This window comes from Pecten maximus, chromosome 11 (assembly GCF_902652985.1).
Source record: "Pecten maximus chromosome 11, xPecMax1.1, whole genome shotgun sequence".
In the NCBI taxonomy this organism is placed as follows: domain Eukaryota; kingdom Metazoa; phylum Mollusca; class Bivalvia; order Pectinida; family Pectinidae; genus Pecten; species Pecten maximus.
This window is the reverse complement of record NC_047025.1, coordinates 36,134,150-36,154,775: the sequence shown is the minus strand read 5'-3', so window position 1 is coordinate 36,154,775 and position 20,626 is coordinate 36,134,150.

The window sequence follows — 20,626 nt, the reverse complement described above, 5'->3', positions numbered from 1 at the left end:
ATTTTGCTTTTTGAAGCTGAATACATGAATCTCCATTTTCGACCGTACGATTCACAAATGTGTAACACATTTTGTATGCTCGTAACACTAGTGCTCACCAAACAAATATCGTCTGCTGGAGTTGGAATATTTACAGTTTTGTTTACTATCATGCACCCCATCCACAGTTTTCAACCTCATTAAATAGTTCATTAAGACAAACCAAGTACATTTTGGCAGAGAGGGCCCTCCCCTTGTAAAATACCTCTCTCCATTTACCCGATGGAGACATCACACCATCAAACATTACAGGACTTTCTACATCTGTATACATATACTTCAGAATATTCCAAACTTTACCTGTGAGGCCAATATCATATAATTTAACTAACAGACCGTCGTGCCAAACGGCATTAAATGCTTCTGAGCTATCTTAAAAATACATATATACATCAGAACTATTATCCATATTATAATAAACACATTGCTGTAAATTAAACGCTGTACAAAGACAACATAAATTCTTCTGGTATTCTGACTTGCTTGTTAGGGAAATCATCAGAATGAATTCTATTGTTTTTTCTAATGCAAAAGCCATTTCATTTTTTTTAATACTGGCAAAAGTATTATTCCTCTATATATAACTGTTTGGGTCATCTTTAGACTTTCCATGACCTTTATGTTTAGTTACTATAATGCCTTGCATGTTTCCAATTACGATGAATATATTCATATTTCACAACAAGATTGAATACATTCTGTATATGGTCAATCACAGATTGTCGTGCATATTTTACATGTTCATATACAAGACCTTCATGCCCACCTGCTTTATTTATCTTTAATTTCTTACATACAAGTTTGATTTCAATTGACGAGAAAACATTATATAAAAACATGCCTTTATCAGAACGACAATTCAGTTTAAGAATTTCAATTCGGTTTTGATTTCGTTGCGAAAGCAATCGTCAAACTCTAAACATCACGATCTTTGAAAATATTTTGAAAGACCAACCTCTCAAAATATCATAAGTATTCTTAAAATCTCTACTTCATATCTCAATTCGGGTTGTTTAATTTTTAGCTTTCTTTTTTAGCTTTTGAAGAGATACCAAAACACGTCTTGGTCTAATTCATCCGATTGATCAATTTCAGCAAATTGATTATTAATGCAAGATTCGAAAGTTGAGGAGTTGTAGTCTAAATTCTCTTTACACTCTTTATATTCAGTAATTTTTTTACTCTCTCTACGCTTTTTTATGGGCCGCGGTGGCCGAGTGGTTAAGGTGTCCCGACACTTTAACACTAGCCCTCCACCTCTGGGTTGTGAGTTCGAAACCTACGTGGGGCAGTTGCCAGGTACTGACTGTAGGCCGGTGGTTTTTCTCCGGGTACTCCGGCTTTCCTCCACCTCCAAAACGTGGCACGTCCTCAAATGACCCTGGCTGTTAATAGGACGTTAAACAAAAACAAACCAAACAAACCTAACTACGCTTTCCGGATTGTATCCATGTAATCCGTTTTTTATTTCATTTCATTATGTAGCACTGTAAGACTTTCGTCCCAATAAGGTTTTAAATATGTTTTATGGGTATACAATTACTTGCAGCTTCAATTAAGATTAATTTTAATTTCAATTAATTTTATCTGGTACCTTGAAACAATCCCAGTAAGCGTTTAACACATTTATAATTATGTATAGAACCATCTTCTAAAGCTCTTTTCAATTTGTGTTTATTACAACGTGGAGAACTATTCACAGATATGATTTTAGGTAAGCGTATTCAACAGACTACAGGACAACGTTCAGACAAGTTTTTGTAGTCATCTAAAACTTAACAATTTTGAACAAAGTCTCTTCAGTTTCATTCGATAAATATATGGTCCATTGCAGCGGAATTACCCGGGTCAGGATGAAATGTACATACAGGACCAATGCAATCATATCATATTGTGTCAAAATAAAATTGCTTGTCTCTGGTCACGTGAAGAGTAGACATAGTTATGCGAATCATTGTATGTTGTATAACAACAAGTTTAGCTGTGTCACAGAAATCACGGGAATCTCCTCACGGCAGACGTCATCAACGTTATACAAGGACATACCTGTATCTATTTATATCCTAGTGAAGACACCTGCAGGGCACGTTGGTTATAAAACATTTATATAAAGCTATTCAGCAAACTCGTACTGGGAGAGATGCATTTTAAACAGATTAATGAAACATGTAGTATTTCCACTAATCGGGGATGTTTTCAAGGATTCCGAATAAATATCCATGAATGGAATGATATACAACCTACGCCCATCACGTCAGTCCGCCCCCACCCAACACACATCCATCTTACCAATTTATTCCTACTCAATTCTCAATTTCGACATCAACTTACGAAATAAAAATGTCCATACACTCCTCAAAATGAAATATGATAACTTTCACAGTGTAGAATAGATACCAATACTAATACAGGATCTGTACTGACTACTGTGATTATTAATTATTGTGGGAAACAATGATTATCAATTACTGTGGGAAATATGAGGGAACAATGATTATCAACTACCGTGGGAAATATGAGGGAACAATGATTATCAACTACTGTTGGAAACAATTAAGCTCGTTAAAAGGAGATTAATCAATTGTTTTATTTTTAAGGAAAGGGAAAGGGATGATGAGGAAAATGAGTTAACAGAGCGTTTAAGAGACAATAATATATATCGAACCAATTACGATTAAAACACAAAACAGGAAAATAAATAAGATATAAACATAATACAAATGGTTACCCCATGGTCGAAAGTCAGGTGGAAGGTAGAGGGCGAGAAAAGCACAAATTATTTCAACAAAGTAGTTTAATGAATGGTCATCTCATCTAAGGGTTGAAGAATGATGAAAGGCTTTGAAACACGTGGGTAATGGTAAATCTCTATGTCTTGGTGGATTTACAGTGTTGTTTCATAAATTCTTCTGAGTAGACCTACATATTTTTTATGTAAATTCTAGCAATCAGTCACTCATGAGTTGAAAAATGCCTATTAGTCAACGCCAAGGGATAATAAAATGTATACCAAAACAAGGGAAGCCAAAACTGTATTTAATTTTTTTAGACAAATTTATTGAACGTTAATGATTAAACTACTGCTGCTTCTGTTGTTAATAGAATAAGCCATTTTTCATAAATCAAAGTCAAACAGTCAAACGGGTTTGGTGAAAGGCCGATGTATTGGTGAATGCATGAGAATTATAAATCATGTAATATCTGAAGACAAGAACCTGCATGGTATTTATTAATGTTGGAATTCGAGAAAGCTTTTTCGATTCAGTTAACTGGCCATTCATAGAAAGGAGTTTATTATTCTTTGGGTTTAATAGTTTTATTACTGTTTTAAAACTTTAGGCAGCTGTCGAAAACAATGGCCACCTATCCGATTGTTGCACTGTATCCCGGAGTGTACGACAAGAGGACCGTCTATCTCCTGATCTTTGTATTATTTAATTTAACTTTAAACACTTTTTCAAGTATTTAGTTGGTTAATATGCTGATGACTCAATACTTATATTGGATAACGACATGCGATCTTTAGAAAGGCTCTATATTTGGTCGACATTTTTGGAGGGCTTTCGGGCTTAAAAATATTTTTTTGAAAAAAAAAGCAATAAATAACAACAAATAAACTGTATGGATTGGGACAAAAAAGGACCGCGGCGAAGAAATGGAAACGAAACATAGAATAGCATGGAAAGAGTACTTTTATGAGTATATCAATAGAAGTTTTCTGAAAAACATTTTTATATTAAAAAGTAAAACCTTTTCTCTATGACTGGTCATTTCGGAACTTTTCAATTATAGGCGAGGCAAGTGTGCTCAAAACGTTAATATTTCCAATAGGATATTTAATATTAACACTCCTCCCTTTGATGAAACTATTAAAATATATTTTACAACAGTAAAGGAACCTTTTAATAGACGATTATAAAGAGGGAGGTCTAAACGTTCTAGCTATCTTTTCTAACAGTAAAGTTTAAAAACGTATATGGATTAAAATTTGTGTTAGAATTGGTGTTAACAATGATTCGGAAGGAAAACAATATTAATATTTGATAAACAAAAGATTTGGACAGTAAAAAAGGTCTATTATAAATATCAAAAGCAGAGAAATCTAGAAACCTTTTGGAAGGAAATTGTAGATATTGGTGTCTTTTAGTATTTAATAAAAATGTCAGGAGGGTATTTTCTGCATTAAGGACGTAGTACATGCTGATGGTAATTCCTTAACATGTAAAACTGATAACAATGGTAATTTCTTAACGTGTACAACTGACAACAATGGTAATTTCCTTAAGTGTAAAACTGATAACAATGGTAATTTCTTATCGTGTAAAACTGATAACAATGGTAATGTCTGAACGTGTAAAACTGATAACAATGGTAATTTCTTATCGTGTAAAACTGATAACAATGGTAATTTCCTTAAGTGTAAAACTGATAACAATGGTAATTTCTTATCGTGTAAAACTGATAACAATGGTAATTTCTTATCGTGTAAAACTGATAACAATGGTAATTTCTGAACGTGTAAAACTGATAACAATGGTAATTTCTGAACGTGTAAAACTGATAACAATGGTAATTTCTTATCGTGTAAAACTGATAACAATGGTAATTTCTGAACGTGTAAAACTGATAACAATGGTAATTTCTGAACGTGTAAAACTGATAACAATGGTAATTTCCTTAAGTGTAAAACTGATAACAATGGTAATTTCTTATCGTGTAAAACTGATAACAATGGTAATTTCTTATCGTGTAAAACTGATAACAATGGTAATTTCTGAACGTGTAAAACTGATAACAATGGTAATTTCTGAACGTGTAAAACTGATAACAATGGTAATTTCTTATCGTGTAAAACTGATAACAATGGTAATTTCTGAACGTGTAAAACTGATAACAATGGTAATTTCTGAACGTGTAAAACTGATAACAATGGTAATTTCTTATCGTGTAAAACTGATAACAATGGGAATTTCTTAACGTGTAAAACTGACAACAATACATCAATACATATGTTTAATGTATTCAACATGATGTATATGATATAAACTGTGTAAAATGTTTGATACAGAGAAATAAGAATAGAAATAATAATTATAATAAAAATCAATTAAAATTAAAATTTCCTAATTGTTAATCGCTATAATGCCCAGAATGATAATGTTTTGTTTACCCCCCCCCCCCCCCCCCCCCCCCCCCCCCAACAACAAAGAATTAGGAGCATCACGTTGTATTTAGAAACCGAACGGTATTAAAAGAGAAGACACACACGCACTCAGACCAAACCACTACATATTAATGAAATGCAACAGCTTATTAGACAATGTTTATAAACTTCCAAAACATCCTTACATTAACATTTGGATAAGCAATGCGCTAGTAAAATACAACTTCTGACAAATAGAGTGGTAACTTGTTGGAGGACTATGTAGTCATGCTAATGACCAAAAGTGTGAGACAGACTCTGGAAGAAAAAGTTTGGGAAATCAATGTTAAAATGTAGGAGTGCACAGCTCTATCACGAGGGCAGTTTGGTAAAATATGGGTATTGGATTCCAGTAAACAGTAATATCACTATCCTTATCGCGAAAACTTCTTGTCCTGTAACTCAGTCTAAACTAAAACTAGCTGCATCTTATATAAATAGGTAGTAAAAACAAAAATGTATTTGTCTCGCAACACATGGTATAATGAACCAGTTGGGTGAAATGTAAGTTTATTATTTATTGGTTGGCGGGGGAGGGTATTAGGGGTTGAGTACGCAGCGCTTTATTACACCTAAGGACAAGTTAATGTATACAAAAAAATAATGGAATAGAAAGCAAAATGGACAAAAATACAAGCGAAACAAGAAACAAAGAAGCAAGACAATATCAAGGAAGCGACCATTACGTGACACAAATTAAATACTTGTTCCTGACAGTTAATTGATACAACACCAAAGACGTGAAAGTACTGATCGGCGCAGTGACGAACAATTAATATGGGAAAAGGATACTGCTACCACAGATATTTCTGTAAAAGAATGCTATTCCAAGTCCTGATGACACGATCGTCCACACCAGGAGCAGGTCTTCCTCGTCTACAGAACGATATCCCTATCGTGCTATCCATGTGTTACAGTAAAAACGATGACAAAAATGACGAGGCTACACAACTATATTCAAAAGCGGTTTCGGCAGTTCGGAGAGGCTATACCTACCAAAATTCCACACCTCAACATCAATTTTGTGGCGTTAAGACGGCTCCGCGAATAAAACGCTAAGTCCTGTCTCGTGTAAAAGGCGGCGATGCACCATAAAGAAGTATGCCTTATCTCGAGAAGATATTGTCACATTTTCCCGCGTATTAAAAGAAGGTTATCGATGACTGCCTCCAAATTACACGTTACGATTGAATATACGAGCTGACTGTCACGAACTATCCAAAACTTCTGGACCATCTGAAATAAAGTCTGGAGGTTGGGTAGCATCAACAAGTAGGCAGAATGACGGATCCCCCTAACATGGATCACCATCATACCCTCTCTATAATGATCACACTCGTGATGGCTACTGTATAAACTTAGTTTCCTTAAAAACGACAACATAATTATCACAGAAACGGACGAGTACCATCGAGGATCAACATGAATATCGACTAATTAGCTTCACAGCTAGCGGAATAGAGATCGAGGATAGATGTGTAACAGGATACGGCACTAATGTATCAATATCTGTGGACCTCCCGACTTATAAGCGCCGTGATTCACTGTAATAAAATTATATAATTCGCGTGTTGATGCCTTCAACTAGCTGTAACAAAGACAATTATATGAACACTTTCAGAACGTTGGAATGTCTTAATGACAAATACACAAACGTCGATTGGGTAGTTATATTCAATTTATGTAAATTTTAATGACCATATAGACAAGGGCTTTCGATATAAAAATTATAAAACTGCAAGTGAGACAGGAACAGCAACTCTGTATTGTCGATACTCGATTCTGATCTTTTGGGCCCGAATATACATAAACTTTAAAAAGTGAACTCGTTTCCAAAGTACAAAATGGATATGTTATATATAGAAGCGGCATTGCGTTGAAAACTGTCCGGAAGGTGGTAGACAGAGAACCCAGTGTGAGTGGTAACACATGAAGTATCAACATTATAAACATATAAGTAGTCTCAGAAACATGGCTCCACGTGAAGGTTTTAAAATCGTATCCAATCAGAAGTAGAAAATATACGCGCTCAGATATACGATAATGTTGAAACGATCTTGGATACACCACTAAAAAAAGAGGCCCATGGGCATAAAAGGTCATCTGACAAACACTAACAGCAGGGACACACACCCTCAATCTGAAGGGCTCAAACCACCATCCTTACCATAACTTGTCTCTTTGTAACCCTGGTAAATACTAGCCGCAATATACCGCTCGGCTAGAGAGATCGTCTCTTTAGCTCGATCGGTTGAGCGTAAGACTAGTAAGCCAGAGGTCCCGGCTTCGATCCCTAGCGGAGGCAGTGATTTAAATTTAATTAATCCTGCGCTCTGTTACATTGGCGCCCATTTAGGGACTCGGGAATGATACTCATCGCTGCTTGCGAAAGCATCGCTGTTACCCCTGGAAACTCGAGGACGAGTTCTTTCCTGGAGGGGGAGTATGTAACCCTGGTAAATACTAGCCGCAATATACCGCTCGGCTAGAGAGATCTTCTCTTTAGCTCGATCGGTTGAGCGTAAGCCAGAGGTCCCGGGTTCGATCCCTAGCGGAGGCAGTGATATAAATTTAATTAATCCTGCGCTCTGTTACATGTTCACATCCAGTAATGCTTCAAATCAAATTGTGTTTTTATCCTTTTTGGCTTGAAAAAGGAGTTGCATGCTTAAGCAAAATTTCAGCCAAGTTACTGTTTTGGGGCCTCACACTACTGTCCCCAGGGGTCGGACTAGCCTCATTTATATAAGTTATGATTGCCCCCCCCCCTTATGATGTTTCCGACTAAATCTGGATGTATCAATGAAAGCATTAATGAGGAGAAGCATTTATATCAAAATTTCAGCTAATTCCCATTTTAGGGCTGTGCCCCTTTCTCCCCCTGGGTTGGAGCAGCATCATTTATATAAATCATTATTGCCCTTCCCCAATGATGTTTCATACTAAATATGGTTGTAATCAGTTAAGGCATTAAGGAGGAGTAAGAATTTAAAGGTAGTAATCCGCCTTGGGGTTAAGAAAGAGTAGCGTTTTGAAATAAAAAGCACCGCGCACCGTGCACGACGACGACGGACGAAACACGATTATACCAACCTGACCACGATATTCCATTTCAAGCTTCGTGGGAAAACTATGTAAAACGTGTAATGCAGACGCACAAAGAGAACATATGGAGGGACAATCATATACATTCGTTTTGGAGATTATATAAACTTAATGTAAACATGATAATTGTCTGAAATGATGATGTATGTTTGGTTGCCTCAGCAACTGCTCCCGTCGTCTACCCGCTACTTAGTATGTAATAAAAGCGTCATTCACATGGTTGTCTCAGAAGCCGACTCGGTCGTCTAAAGACTATGGCAACACCATGCTATTAATACATGGTGACTGCATAAAGTAGTTTGCTTTAACTTGGATAAGAAGAAATGTTGGAGGAAAGTGTTTAATCCATGCACCTATGTGTATTGTATTGTGTTGTAACATTTAGGTGGCTATGTCGGTATTTTAAGTAAAATAAAGGAAGAACAACTGTGTAACCTCGGACAGTTTTATTTTTGTGGTTCTTTAGGAGAAAGATTTCGTTTTTTATTTTTTTGCATCTTGTTTATTATAATAGTAATTCATACGAGAGGTTTATACCGAAACAAAATCATCATCAGACGAGAGGTTTATACCGAAACAATATCAACATTAGGCGAGAGGTTTATACCGAAACAAAATCACCATCAGACGAGAGGTTTTTACCGAAACAAAATCATCATCAGGCGAGAGGTTTATACCGAAACAAAATCATCATCAGTCGAGAGGTTTATACCGAAACAAAATCATCATCAGACGAGAGGTTTATACCGAAACAAAATCACCATCTAGCGAGAGGTTTATACCGAAACAAAATCATCATCAGACGAGAGGTTTATACCGAAACAAAATAATCATTAGGCGAGAGGTTTATACCGAAACAAAATCATCATCAGACGAGAGGTTTATACCGAAACAAAATCATCACCAGGCGAGAGGTTTATACCGAAACAAAATCATCATCGGACGAGAGGTTTATACCGAAACAAAATCATCACCAGGCGAGAGGTTTATACCGAAACAAAATCAGTATTAGGCGAGAGGTTTATACCGAAACAAAATCACGATCAGACGAGAGGTTTATACCGAAACAAAATCATCATCAGACGAGAGGTTTATACCGAAACAAAATCACTATCAGACGAGAGGTTTATACCGAAACAAAATCATCATCAGACGAGAGGTTTATACCGAAACAACATCACCATCAGACGAGAGGTTTATACCGAAACAAAATCACTATTAGGCGAGAGGTTTATATCGAAACAAAATCACGATCAGACGAGAGGTTTATACCGAAACAAAATCATCATCAGACGAGAGGTTTATACCGAAACAAAATCATCATCAGTCGAGAGGTTTATACCGAAACAAAATCATCATCAGACGAGAGGTTTATACCGAAACAAAATCACCATCTACCGAGAGGTTTTTACCGAAACAAAATCATCACCAGGCGAGAGGTTTATACCGAAACAAAATAATCATCAGCCGAGAGGTTTATACCGAAACAAAATCACGATCAGACGAGAGGTTTATACCGAAACAAAATCACCATCGGGCGAGAGGTTTTTACCGAAACAAAATCACTATCAGACGAGAGGTTTATACCGAAACAAAATCATCATCAGACGAGAGGTTTATACCGAAACAACATCACCATCAGACGAGAGGTTTATACCGAAACAAAATCACTATTAGGCGAGAGGTTTATATCGAAACAAAATCACGATCAGACGAGAGGTTTATACCGAAACAAAATCATCATCAGACGAGAGGTTTATACCGAAACAAAATCACTATCAGACGAGAGGTTTATACCGAAACAAAATCATCATCAGACGAGAGGTTTATACCGAAACAACATCACCATCAGACGAGAGCTTTATACCGAAACAAAATCACTATTAGGCGAGAGGTTTATATCGAAACAAAATCACGATCAGACGAGAGGTTTATACCGAAACAAAATCATCATCAGACGAGAGGTTTATACCGAAACAAAATCATCATCAGTCGAGAGGTTTATACCGAAACAAAATCATCATCAGACGAGAGGTTTATACCGAAACAAAATCACCATCTACCGAGAGGTTTTTACCGAAACAAAATCATCACCAGGCGAGAGGTTTATACCGAAACAAAATAATCATCAGCCGAGAGGTTTATACCGAAACAAAATCACGATCAGACGAGAGGTTTATACCGAAACAAAATCACCATCGGGCGAGAGGTTTTTACCGAAACAAAATCACTATCAGACGAGAGGTTTATACCGAAACAAAATCATCATCAGACGAGAGGTTTATACCGAAACAACATCACCATCAGACGAGAGGTTTATACCGAAACAAAATCACTATTAGGCGAGAGGTTTATACCGAAACAAAATAATCATCAGGCGAGAAGTTTATACCGAAACAAAATAATCATCAGGCGAGAGGTTTATACCGAAACAAAATCCTCATTAGGCGAGAGGTTTATACCGAAACAAAATCCTCATTAGGCGAGAGGTTTATACAGAAACAAAATCACCATCAGTCGAGAGGTTTATACCGAAACAAAATCACTATCAGACGAGAGGTTTATACCGAAACAAAATCACCATCTAGCGAGAGGTTTATACCGAAACAAAATAATCACCAGGCGAGAGGTTAATACCGAAACAAAATCATCATCAGTCGAGAGGTTTATACCGAAACAAAATCACGATCAGACGAGAGTTTTATACCGAAACAAAATCACCATCGGGCGAGAGGTTTTTACCGAAACAAAATCACCATCGGGCGAGAGGTTTATACCGAAACAAAATCATCATCAGACGAGAGGTTTATACCGAAACAATATCAACATTAGGCGAGAGGTTTATACCGAAACAAAATAATCGTCAGTCGAGAGGTTTATACCGAAACAAAATCACGATCAGACGAGAGTTTTATACCGAAACAAAATCACCATCGGGCGAGAGGTTTTTACCGAAACAAAATCACCATCGGGCAAGAGGTTTATACCGAAACAAAATCATCACCAGGCGAGAGGTTTATACCGAAACAAAATAATCATCTGTCGAGAGGTTTATACCGAAACAAAATCACGATCAGACGAGAGGTTTATACTGAAACAAAATCACTATCAGGCGAGAGGTTTATACCGAAACAAAATCACGATCAGACGAGAGGTTTATACCGAAACAAAATCACGATCAGACGAGAGGTTTATACAGAAACAAAATCACCATCGGGCGAGAGGTTTATACCGAAACAAAATAATCACCAGGCGAGAGGTTTATACCGAAACAAAATAATCATCAGGCGAAAGGTTTATACCGAAACAAAATCACTATTAGGCGAGAGATTTATACCGAAACAAATTCACTATTAGGCGAGAGGTTTATACCGAAACAAAATCACTATTAGGCGAGAGGTTTATACCGAAACAAAATCACTATCAGGCGAGAGGTTTATACCGAAACAAAATCATCATTAGGCGAGAGGTTTATACCGAAACAAAATCACTATTATGCGAGAGGTTTATACCGAAACAAATTCACTATTAGGCGAGAGGTTTATACCGAAACAAAATCACTATCAGGCGAGAGGTTTATACCGAAACAAAATCATCATTAGGCGAGAGGTTTATACCGAAACAAAATCATCATTAGGCGAAAGGTTTATACCGATACAAAATCACCATTACGCGAGAGGTTTATACCGAAAAAAATAATCATCAGGCGAGAAGTTTATACCGAAAAAAATCACCATCGGGCGAGAGGTTTTTACCGAAACAAAATCACCATCGGGCGAGAGGTTTATACCGAAACAAAATCATCACCAGGCGAGAGGTTTATACCGAAACAAAATAATCATCAGTCGAGAGGTTTATACCGAAACAATATCACGATCAGACGAGAGGTTTATACCGAAACAAAATCATCATCAGACGAGAGGTTTATACCGAAACAAAATCAAGATCAGAAGAGAGGTTTATACAGAAACAAAATCATCATCAGACGAGAGGTTAATACCGAAACAAAATCACCATTAGGCGAGAGGTTTATACCGAAACAAAATCATCATCAGACGAGAGGTTTATACCGAAACAAAATCACGATCAGACGAGAGGTTTATACCGAAACAAAATAATCATCAGGCGAGAGGTTTATACCGAAACAAAATAATCATCAGGCGAGAGGTTTATACCGAAACAAAATCACTATTAGGCGAGAGGTTTATACCGAAACAAAATCACTATCAGGCGAGAGGTTTATACCGAAACAAAATCACTATCAGACGAGAGGTTTATACCGAAACAAAATCATCATCTAGCGAGAGGTTTATACCGAAACAAAATAATCACCAGGCGAGAGGTTAATACCGAAACAAAATAATCATCAGTCGAGAGGTTTATACCGAAACAAAATCACCATCAGACGAGAGTTTTATACCGAAACAAAATCACTATTAGGCGAGAGGTGTATACCGAAACAAAATCACGATCAGACGAGAGGTTTATACCGAAACAAAATCATCATCAGACGAGAGGTTTATACCGAAACAAAATCACTATCAGACGAGAGGTTTATACCGAAACAAAATCATCATCAGACGAGAGGTTTATACCGAAACAAAATCATCATCAGTCGAGAGGTTTATACCGAAACAAAATCATCATCAGACGAGAGGTTTATACCGAAACAAAATCACCATCTACCGAGAGGTTTTTACCGAAACAAAATCATCACCAGGCGAGAGGTTTATACCGAAACAACATCACCATCAGACGAGAGATTTATACCGAAATAAAATCACTATTAGGCGAGAGGTTTATATCGAAACAAAATCACGATCAGACGAGAGGTTTATACCGAAACAAAATCATCATCAGACGAGAGGTTTATACCGAAACAAAATCATCATCAGTCGAGAGGTTTATACCGAAACAAAATCATCATCAGACGAGAGGTTTATACCGAAACAAAATGACCATCTACCGAGAGGTTTTTACCGAAACAAAATCATCACCAGGCGAGAGGTTTATACCGAAACAAAATAATCATCAGCCGAGAGGTTTATACCGAAACAAAATCACGATCAGACGAGAGGTTTATACCGAAACAAAATCACCATCGGGCGAGAGGTTTTTACCGAAACAAAATCACTATCAGACGAGAGGTTTATACCGAAACAAATTCACTATTAGGCGAGAGGTTTATACCGAAACAAATTCACTATTAGGCGAGAGATTTATACCGAAACAAAATCACTATTAGGCGAGAGGTTTATATCGAAACAAAATCACGATCAGACGAGAGGTTTATACCGAAACAAAATCATCATCAGACGAGAGGTTTATACCGAAACAAAATCATCATCAGTCGAGAGGTTTATACCGAAACAAAATCATCATCAGACGAGAGGTTTATACCGAAACAAAATCACCATCTACCGAGAGGTTTTTACCGAAACAAAATCATCACCAGGCGAGAGGTTTATACCGAAACAAAATAATCATCAGCCGAGAGGTTTATACCGAAACAAAATCACGATCAGACGAGAGGTTTATACCGAAACAAAATCACGATCAGACGAGAGGTTTATACCGAAACAAAATCACCATCGGGCGAGAGGTTTTTACCGAAACAAAATCACCATCGGGCGAGAGGTTTATACCGAAACAAAATCATCACCAGGCGAGAGGTTTATACCGAAACAAAATAATCATCAGTCAAGAGGTTTATACCGAAACAAAATCACGATCAGACGAGAGGTTTATACAGAAACAAAATCATCATCAGACGAGAGGTTAATACCGAAACAAAATCACCATTAGGCGAGAGGTTTATACCGAAACAAAATCATCATCAGACGAGAGGTTTATACCGAAACAAAATCACGATCAGACGAGAGGTTTATACCGAAACAAAATAATCATCAGGCGAGAGGTTTATACCGAAACAAAATAATCATCAGGCGAGAGGTTTATACCGAAACAAAATCACTATTAGGCGAGAGGTTTATACCGAAACAAAATAATCATCAGGCGAGAAGTTTATACCGAAACAAAATAATCATCAGGCGAGAGGTTTATACCGAAACAAAATCCTCATTAGGCGAGAGGTTTATACCGAAACAAAATCATCATTAGGCGAGAGGTTTATACAGAAACAAAATCACCATCAGTCGAGAGGTTTATACCGAAACAAAATCACTATCAGACGAGAGGTTTATACCGAAACAAAATCACCATCTAGCGAGAGGTTTATACCGAAACAAAATAATCACCAGGCGAGAGGTTAATACCGAAACAAAATCATCATCAGTCGAGAGGTTTATACCGAAACAAAATCACGATCAGACGAGAGTTTTATACCGAAACAAAATCACCATCGGGCGAGAGGTTTTTACCGAAACAAAATCACCATCGGGCGAGATGTTTATACCGAAACAAAATCATCATCAGACGAGAGGTTTATACCGAAACAATATCAACATTAGGCGAGAGGTTTATACCGAAACAAAATAATCGTCAGTCGAGAGGTTTATACCGAAACAAAATCACGATCAGACGAGAGTTTTATACCGAAACAAAATCACCATCGGGCGAGAGGTTTTTACCGAAACAAAATCACCATCGGGCAAGAGGTTTATACCGAAACAAAATCATCACCAGGCGAGAGGTTTATACCGAAACAAAATAATCATCTGTCGAGAGGTTTATACCGAAACAAAATCACGATCAGACGAGAGGTTTATACTGAAACAAAATCACTATCAGGCGAGAGGTTTATACCGAAACAAAATCACGATCAGACGAGAGGTTTATACCGAAACAAAATCATTATCAGACGAGAGGTTTATACAGAAACAAAATCACCATCGGGCGAGAGGTTTATACCGAAACAAAATCATCACCAGGCGAGAGGTTTATACCGAAACAAAATAATCATCAGGCGAAAGGTTTATACCGAAACAAAATCACTATTAGGCGAGAGATTTATACCGAAACAAATTCACTATTAGGCGAGAGGTTTATACCGAAACAAATTCACTATTAGGCGAGAGATTTATACCGAAACAAAATCACTATCAGGCGAGAGGTTTATACCGAAACAAAATCATCATTAGGCGAGAGGTTTATACCGAAACAAAATCACTATTATGCGAGAGGTTTATACCGAAACAAATTCACTATTAGGCGAGAGGTTTATACCGAAACAAAATCACTATCAGGCGAGAGGTTTATACCGAAACAAAATCATCATTAGGCGAGAGGTTTATACCGAAACAAAATCATCATTAGGCGAAAGGTTTATACCGATACAAAATCACCATTACGCGAGAGGTTTATACCGAAAAAAATAATCATCAGGCGAGAAGTTTATACCGAAAAAAATCACCATCGGGCGAGAGGTTTATACCGAAACAAAATCACCATCGGGCGAGAGGTTTATACCGAAACAAAATCATCACCAGGCGAGAGGTTTATACCGAAACAAAATAATCATCAGTCGAGAGGTTTATACCGAAACAATATCACGATCAGACGAGAGGTTTATACCGAAACAAAATCATCATCAGACGAGAGGTTTATACCGAAACAAAATCAAGATCAGAAGAGAGGTTTATACAGAAACAAAATCATCATCAGACGAGAGGTTAATACCGAAACAAAATCACCATTAGGCGAGAGGTTTATACCGAAACAAAATCATCATCAGACGAGAGGTTTATACCGAAACAAAATCACGATCAGACGAGAGGTTTATACCGAAACAAAATAATCATCAGGCGAGAGGTTTATACCGAAACAAAATAATCATCAGGCGAGAGGTTTATACCGAAACAAAATCACTATTAGGCGAGAGGTTTATACCGAAACAAAATCACTATCAGGCGAGAGGTTTATACCGAAACAAAATCACTATCAGACGAGAGGTTTATACCGAAACAAAATCATCATCTAGCGAGAGGTTTATACCGAAACAAAATAATCACCAGGCGAGAGGTTAATACCGAAACAAAATAATCATCAGTCGAGAGGTTTATACCGAAACAAAATCACGATCAGACGAGAGGTTTATACCGAAACAAAATCACCATCGGGCGAGAGGTTTATACCGAAACAAAATCACCATCGGGCGAGAGGTTTATACCGAAACAAAATAATCATCAGCCGAGAGGTTTATACCGAAACAAAATCACGATCAGACGAGAGGTTTATACCGAAACAAAATCACCATCGGGCGAGAGGTTTTTACCGAAACAAAATCACTATCAGACGAGAGGTTTATACCGAAACAAAATCATCATCAGACGAGAGGTTTATACCGAAACAAAATCACCATCAGACGAGAGGTTTATACCGAAACAAAATCACTATCAGGCGAGAGGTTTATACCGAAACAAAATCACGATCAGACGAGAGGTTTATACCGAAACAAAATCATCATCAGACGAGAGGTTTATACCGAAACAAAATCATCATCAGTCGAGAGGTTTATACCGAAACAAAATCATCATCAGACGAGAGGTTTATACCGAAACAAAATCACCATCTACCGAGAGGTTTTTACCGAAACAAAATCATCACCAGGCGAGAGGTTTATACCGAAACAAAATAATCATCAGCCGAGAGGTTTATACCGAAACAAAATCACGATCAGACGAGAGGTTTATACCGAAACAAAATCACGATCAGACGAGAGGTTTATACCGAAACAAAATCACCATCGGGCGAGAGGTTTATACCGAAACAAAATCACCATCGGGCGAGAGGTTTATACCGAAACAAAATCATCACCAGGCGAGAGGTTTATACCGAAACAAAATAATCATCAGTCGAGAGGTTTATACCGAAACAAAATCACGATCAGACGAGAGGTTTATACAGAAACAAAATCATCATCAGACGAGAGGTTAATACCGAAACAAAATCACCATTAGGCGAGAGGTTTATACCGAAACAAAATCATCATCAGACGAGAGGTTTATACCGAAACAAAGTCACGATCAGACGAGAGGTTTATACCGAAACAAAATAATCATCAGGCGAGAGGTTTATACCGAAACAAAATCACTATTAGGCGAGAGGTTTATACCGAAACAAAATAATCATCAGGCGAGAAGTTTATACCGAAACAAAATAATCATCAGGCGAGAGGTTTATACCGAAACAAAATCCTCATTAGGCGAGAGGTTTATACCGAAACAAAATCATCATTAGGCGAGAGGTTTATACAGAAACAAAATCACCATCAGTCGAGAGGTTTATACCGAAACAAAATCACTATCAGACGAGAGGTTTATACCGAAACAAAATCACCATCTAGCGAGAGGTTTATACCGAAACAAAATAATCACCAGGCGAGAGGTTAATACCGAAACAAAATCATCATCAGTCGAGAGGTTTATACCGAAACAAAATCACGATCAGACGAGAGGTTTATACCGAAACAAAATCACCATCGGGCGAGAGGTTTTTACCGAAACAAAATCACCATCGGGCGAGAGGTTTATACCGAAACAAAATCATCATCAGACGAGAGGTTTATACCGAAACAATATCAACATTAGGCGAGAGGTTTATACCGAAACAAAATAATCGTCAGTCGAGAGGTTTATACCGAAACAAAATCACGATCAGACGAGAGTTTTATACCGAAACAAAATCACCATCGGGCGAGAGGTTTTTACCGAAACAAAATCACCATCGAGCAAGAGGTTTATACCGAAACAAAATCATCACCAGGCGAGAGGTTTATACCGAAACAAAATAATCATCTGTCGAGAGGTTTATACCGAAACAAAATCACGATCAGACGAGAGGTTTATACCGAAACAAAATCACTATCAGGCGAGAGGTTTATACCGAAACAAAATCACGATCAGACGAGAGGTTTATACCGAAACAAAATCACGATCAGACGAGAGGTTTATACCGAAACAAAATCACCATCAGGCGAGAGGTTTATACCGAAACAAAATAATCACCAGGCGAGAGGTTTATACCGAAACAAAATAATCATCAGGCGAAAGGTTTATACCGAAACAAAATCACTATTAGGCGAGAGATTTATACCGAAACAAAATCACTATTAGGCGAGAGGTTTATACCGAAACAAATTCACTATCAGGCGAGAGATTTATACCGAAACAAAATCACTATCAGGCGAGAGGTTTATACCGAAACAAAATCATCATTAGGCGAGAGGTTTATACCGAAACAAAATCACTATTATGCGAGAGGTTTATACCGAAACAAATTCACTATTAGGCGAGAGGTTTATACCGAAACAAAATCACTATCAGGCGAGAGGTTTATACCGAAACAAAATCATCATTAGGCGAGAGGTTTATACCGAAACAAAATCATCATTAGGCGAAAGGTTTATACCGATACAAAATCACCATTACGCGAGAGGTTTATACCGAAAAAAATAATCATCAGGCGAGAAGTTTATACCGAAAAAAATCACCATCGGGCGAGAGGTTTTTACCGAAACAAAATCACCATCGGGCGAGAGGTTTATACCGAAACAAAATCATCACCAGGCGAGAGGTTTATACCGAAACAAAATAATCATCAGTCGAGAGGTTTATACCGAAACAATATCACGATCAGACGAGAGGTTTATACCGAAACAAAATCATCATCAGACGAGAGGTTTATACCGAAACAAAATCAAGATCAGAAGAGAGGTTTATACAGAAACAAAATCATCATCAGACGAGAGGTTAATACCGAAACAAAATCACCATTAGGCGAGAGGTTTATACCGAAACAAAATCATCATCAGACGAGAGGTTTATACCGAAACAAAATCACGATCAGACGAGAGGTTTATACCGAAACAAAATAATCATCAGGCGAGAGGTTTATACCGAAACAAAATAATCATCAGGCGAGAGGTTTATACCGAAACAAAATCACTATTAGGCGAGAGGTTTATACCGAAACAAAATCACTATCAGGCGAGAGGTTTATACCGAAACAAAATCACTATCAGACGAGAGGTTTATACCGAAACAAAATCATCATCTAGCGAGAGGTTTATACCGAAACAAAATAATCACCAGGCGAGAGGTTAATACCGAAACAAAATAATCATCAGTCGAGAGGTTTATACCGAAACAAAATCACGATCAGACGAGAGTTTTATACCGAAACAAAATCACCATCGGGCGAGAGGTTTTTACCGAAACAAAATCACCATCGGGCGAGAGGTTTATACCGAAACAAAATCATCATCAGACGAGAGGTTTATACCGAAACAATATCAACATTAGGCGAGAGGTTTATACCGAAACAAAATAATCATCAGTCGAGAGGTTTATACCGAAACAAAATCACGATCAGACGAGAGTTTTATACCGAAACAAAATCACCATCGGGCGAGAGGTTTTTACCGAAACAAAATCATCACCAGGCGAGAGGTTTATACCGAAACAACATCACCATCAGACGAGAGATTTATACCGAAATAAAATCACTATTAGGCGAGAGGTTTATATCGAAACAAAATCACGATCAGACGAGAGGTTTATACCGAAACAAAATCATCATCAGACGAGAGGTTTATACCGAAACAAAATCATCATCAGTCGAGAGGTTTATACCGAAACAAAATCATCATCAGACGAGAGGTTTATACCGAAACAAAATGACCATCTACCGAGAGGTTTTTACCGAAACAAAATCATCACCAGGCGAGAGGTTTATACCGAAACAAAATAATCATCAGCCGAGAGGTTTATACCGAAACAAAATCACGATCAGACGAGAGGTTTATACCGAAACAAAATCACCATCGGGCGAGAGGTTTTTACCGAAACAAAATCACTATCAGACGAGAGGTTTATACCGAAACAAAATCATCATCAGACGAGAGGTTTATACCGAAACAACATCACCATCAGACGAGAGGTTTATACCGAAACAAAATCACTATTAGGCGAGAGGTTTATATCGAAACAAAATCACGATCAGACGAGAGGTTTATACCGAAACAAAATCATCATCAGACGAGAGGTTTATACCGAAACAAAATCATCATCAGTCGAGAGGTTTATACCGAAACAAAATCATCATCAGACGAGAGGTTTATACTGAAACAAAATCACCATCTACCGAGAGGTTTTTACCGAAACAAAATCATCACCAGGCGAGAGGTTTATACCGAAACAAAATAATCATCAGCCGAGAGGTTTATACCGAAACAAAATCACGATCAGACGAGAGGTTTATACCGAAACAAAATCACGATCAGACGAGAGGTTTATACCGAAACAAAATCACCATCGGGCG